This window comes from Fukomys damarensis, unplaced genomic scaffold, assembly GCF_012274545.1.
Source record: "Fukomys damarensis isolate Sample0158 unplaced genomic scaffold, DMR_v1.0_HiC HiC_scaffold_1, whole genome shotgun sequence".
Classification (NCBI taxonomy): Eukaryota; Metazoa; Chordata; class Mammalia; order Rodentia; family Bathyergidae; genus Fukomys; species Fukomys damarensis.
The window spans coordinates 5,719,691-5,725,022 of record NW_022900913.1 but is presented as its reverse complement, the minus strand read 5'-3'; the positions used below and the strand labels follow the sequence as shown (position 1 = coordinate 5,725,022).

Genomic DNA, 5,332 nt, shown 5'->3' with positions numbered 1-5,332 from the left:
TTTATGACTTTTAAATTTTCAATAACTAATATGTAGTATCTTTAACTAGTTATGTTACCAGGTACTTTTAAATTAACAACTCTCTTTACAAAACACTCATTATTATAAAATATATGGAGAGCAAGTGGAAATAGTAATATATCCCAACTATGTAACACACAACTGAAAACAGTAATTTATTCTAAAAGCCATCATTGAGCCGACAACTGAGGTTTTGAATCCTAGTGAGCAACAGAAGTCACTACACTAGAAGCTTTCGAAGGCAAGGGCTATGTTTAATTCATTTTTAGGTTGCTCTGGTCTCTTACATGGTCCACGCTTGGTAAGTATGTGCTGAATGGAAAAGCTTAATGGAGTCAAGTCCAGCTGAGAGCAGACAGCTTCCTCCTCTTGCTTGAATTGGAACAGAATATCCCAAAACCTGGTAAAATGTTTTCAAAGTAATAAAATATTCCAATACATCAGTAAAGAGCTCTGGTTAAAAATGGCTCACAAATCCATCACCAAAAAGTCCTTTGAAAAATAGGTTTTGCAAAGATGTGATCTTGGACATTTTCACCATCGTGACATGAAGCTGGATTGTGTTGGCTGAGAGGGCAATCCCAGTCACAGCCTGAATCTAAGCATACTCCAGTAGGACCTTGCATCTGATTGAGGAGAAGTTGAACTGGGAACAGCCTCTGTGCCTCACTGCCAAAGCCATCTGTCCTTCAACCACTAACCAGGATTCAAGATTTATCCTCAAAACAGAGACAGAAAGAGATGCCAGACTGCAAAGATTTTATTACATTTTTCCACCAAAGAAATGACAGTTATTTCCATTCTAAAAGAACCCCCATAGGTGTTAGAATCCAGAAGAAATTTTAACCTTTCTTTGGGTCCTTCCATTTCATAAAAATCTTAGTTCTTTTTTTTTTATTTTTAAGTGTGTATGTAGGATATACTGTTCTTTAAAGAATACCTAAACATGGAGAGCACTAAATCTGTTTATTATGAACCATACCAGCAAAAGTACATTTTTCAATATCACCAATAGTTTATGATCCTGGAAATTCTTAGAGAGCTTTGAATTTGCTAAACTTTGAACAAGATGAAAAGCTGTTGGAAATCAGTGGAATTACTTTAGAGATCGTTCTTTAGGACAATGAATTAAGAAACTGTCAATTCTATTTTTAAGGTTGAATTTACAGGTAAGGAGCCCCAAACTCGTTTTTTCACCCAGTGTATCTAAGGAAGAGATAACACCTACTGATTGGGGCAGCATATGTTTGTTTTTTTACCTCATTCATTTTCATAGTAATCATGTAGAGTCGCAGAAATGACGGAAGACCAATAATATTCCTGAAAACAATAATGAACATTACTTTACCTTTATCATGAGGAAAATACGAAGTTTAAAAAGGGTAACCCCCTCATTCACATTTAGCAAAGCACATACAATGTGCCCTGTACTTTGTCATTTCTTTTTAAAAAGATTCATTTCTTTTTCAATCATTAACTCCAAATAAGTGTACTGTAAAATACAGGGAGGCAGCTCACCCACAATATAAAATTGGACATTCCTAGTTATTTCAATGGAAATACAGTTTGACTAGTAGATACTGCATATCCCTATCTTCACAGCTAAGGCTATTTTTTGTGTGAATAGTAAAGGACTTTCTAATTTTCAGGTCCCAGGAGTAAAAATATCCCATCTTCATCTGAAAAGAATAAAGCAATCAGTTTACCCACATCCCTCGATCCTGACTCCACCTCACCGAGTATGCTTTTATTTTGGGTCCATCCAACCCGCATGAGAGCCCACACCACATATTTGAAAACTCCCCATATCAACACCATAATTAATAAAGTGGTGGTGCTTTCATGTTCACACATATTTATGTGGAAACTTGGCTAAGTTTATTTGAGTGTTTTTTCCCCTTATGTTTAACAGACTAATGTGTGTTTACTCACAGTATAGTTTCTCAAATAAGAGTTTTCTGATAATTTGTACCAAGCACTTAAACAGTTTCTGTCACACAGTAAGAATAAATAGGCAGAGGTTACCATTACTGTACCACCTCGGGGCCTATTTTACAATCATCGTTATGCACACCTCATCAGCATCCCTACTTCCTATGCAGCTGTGAATACAATCAAGAATATGAGAGATTTGATAATGGGAATTCAATACCTACATTCATTAGCTGAATAATTAACTGTCAAGGCTGAAGAGTGAAGAAGAAAAATCACCAGAGGAGCTTCTGACAGAATCTTCAGTCTCTCTTCCATCTAACAAATTCTTCCATCTCTCCTGGGTTGGCACGTGAGCCTCCTCGTACGTAGCATAATACTTCATTGATTCTGGATGCCTCCGCCAGACAAGAGGGATCACAGAGCCGACCCTAGACAGTGCTTTGCTGTCAGACACAAAGACACAAAACAAAGCCTGTACTCAGAAGAGTAGTCAGAGATGCACATTCAATAATACTCCTGCTAACTGTGGTGAGATTCAGTTCAAAGTGTTCCCAGGCACAGTATAATGTTAGGGCTGCCCGCTCATAATCAGCATACCTCAGAGATGAGTAGGGGAGAGGTCACCAACAGTAGGACAGAGGGACCTGAACACCCATAGATCCAGAGCGAGGCTTACTAGGTACAGCAGCAAGGATGAGTCCTCACCTAACAGGACACATCACCTGGGATTGCCCCTGGGGTGGAGGGAGGGAAAAGAAGAACTTGTTTGTAAAAGGACAATAGGCAGGAGACAGAGAAAAGCTCTTGGTCCACGCCATCCATGTCTTACACTGTCCTTATCAAACCTCCATGGCTGCTGCCATCATTTGTCACCGCCTAGAAACAGTTCCACATGGGAGATGTTTCCATTGACAAAAGCCAAGTTTGAAAGACAGTTGTGATAAAGGAAGAACGTGGGATTTGGATCAGTGCTGACACCAAAGCCAGGAAGATCCCCGGTGCACTAGGGCAGGACTGCAGCTGGAGAGATGCCACAGGCAAAAACCCACTGGGTGCCAGAGGCAGAACTGCCAACAAATAAATGTGATTTGTGTGGGTCTCTACTGAGAATAACACTTCTTCCCCCAGTGGATCCAACACCAAGAACTATCTCAACTGACTCAGTTGGAAAATGGTGGGAAGTCAGGGTGACAAGTTAATCATTTTAAATAGAATTAGAGATGGTTATTAATTTTCTCAGAACACCCTCTTATGAGGGAAACAGTTGCTGAGCAGAACAAAATGTAAATCACAAGGTCTTTAGTAAGCAGAAAAATTAGAATAATGAAAAGTGACTTGCTTAAGGGATTCTCCATGAATCCAGGAAACTTATCTATCCAGGTCACCATTTAGAAACAGTTTCTAGAGTCAAATCCCCATCTCTCCACAAGGCACTAACTGTGTCTGAGACCTCCGATTCTATGCAAATTGCCTGGTGTGGTTGAAACATGAGGATCACCACAGCCTGGGCTACAAAAGGCCGCATGCCTTTGACAAAATGGACAGATTTCTCTCCTCTTGCACAGCTACTGAAGGCAAAAGTGATAGCTTTCCTAGGTAGCTAAGGCTGCAATTTTGCTGAGTTCTTGAGTCCAGCACAAAGAAGTTTATCTTGTATGAGTCTTTCTGTATCAGGTGAACGCTCTGGAGACTTGTGTGAAGAAGAGCCGTTTTGCTGCCTGGGAAGAAGCAAATTGTCATGTCATGAATGAATGGTGGTGACCTCCTGTAGCGAGCCATGACATCAGGATCCTGCCAGTAGGTCCTAAACCTGAAAGGAAGGGCAACAGGAGAGAAAACAGTCTCACGGACTTGGTTCCAGGCTCATGCTCTCTTCGTAGCAAGGCCCCGTTTATTTTTCAGGGTGGAGTATATATAGGCTAAAACTGAAACCATAAGTGTGACTAGGGCGTAGCTGACTGCAAAGGTCACAATGCTCTACAAAACAAGTATTATGGGTTACATTTGCTAGGCAACAGGTCAGACCACCAGTTGAACTAGCCCGTTGCTATGGGTGATGGCACGTCCCTGCCAGAGAAGTGACTCAAAGTTCAATCATGTCTGTGCTTACGTCAAGGCTCACCACAGCCTCCAGCACCCAAGGGCAGATTCCAGCCAACAACCAGTGGGAAGCCAGGGTCCTGGATCATCCGGGACTGGGAGGTTAACTCTGCCAGCCTGAACGGGATCCAGAGTAGCTCTTTCCCAGGAAAACCTCCAGGGATACCATAATTCCACAGGGAGAGACCCTGAACAGGGGACACGGTCTGAATAAAAACTGTGCATCGTATTCCTGATTGAATTACAAAACACCCTGGTTTCATTAGCTGAACATTCAGGGAAATGTCTTCTTCTATTAGCAGATCTCATTCAAAGAGTGTAAGTAAGTTCTTTCTTGTTTGTTTCATTGGTGAGTTTTTTCCTATCTAAAACCCCCCAAATCTAGCAGCTCATTCTGATTGAGCCTTCTGTTCAGACTGTAGGATAGATTTTACTGAAAATGTATCAACTACATTTTCAGAGGAAAAGCAGTGTGATTCACTGATTAGGGCCTCACCGCCAGGAGGGCTGCAGAACTCATCAAAATCTCATCTTACTCCTCACCCTTTCTTAAGGTCAGTGTTTATATTATTTGCAGCTTTCTGCTTATTTGGAATGCTACCACTTACTTTGCATTTAGAGGAGCATTGGATTGGTTCTGAAATACTAGGATAAACAAAGTACAATGAAGACAATCTCAAAGTGGCAGAGCAACTCCCTGGGGGGAGGAAGTATGGGCCACCACACACACTGGCCACCACCCAGCGATTACCAGTCCACCAGCAGAAGGTCTTTCATTGTAACTTTCTGCCAAAATCCATGAAAGAAGAAAGGATCTAGGGTATGAGTTCTGGGATAAGCAGATTTTTCCTAATTGAACTGTAAGGACAGACTATAATGTGCTAACCAGCCTAAGAAGCATCCTAATGTTTCTTGGAAGGCACCTGAATCACATGTCTCACATCATCCAGTGGACAACGGCAGCGCACTGAGGATGAATGAAGGATTGCTCTCTCCACTACTCATATACTGGGAGAATCCCCTAATGTTGGACAAAAAACTCAGCCCCTCAAAGTTCACATGATACCCATGGTTCTATCAAGACAGGAATGAGGATTAGACAACTGAGTAACAATGGAAAACAGGCAAGGGGGAATCTTCTAGAGAGCTGTCAAGGTCTGGATCTAGCTTTAATTACACATGGAATTCTTTTTATAAAGAAGTCTAAAAGCCTGTGCTCTTGATCAGTGTGCTCTCCAGTGAGTACACTACACTTCAGTAAAGAAAGTTCACTGAA

The 5,332-nt window shown here is 41.2% G+C and overlaps 1 long non-coding RNA gene across 1 annotated transcript; it reads right to left on the bottom strand.

The window, feature by feature from the left end:
• Positions 1-273: 273 nt before the first annotated feature.
• Positions 274-2,237, bottom strand: LOC104873798. Its single transcript, XR_783591.1, has 3 exons — positions 2,178-2,237; positions 1,281-1,341; positions 274-421 (listed from the first exon to the last, which is right to left on the bottom strand). It is a non-coding gene; the product is annotated as an uncharacterized LOC104873798 (long non-coding RNA).
• Positions 2,238-5,332: the final 3,095 nt, after the last annotated feature.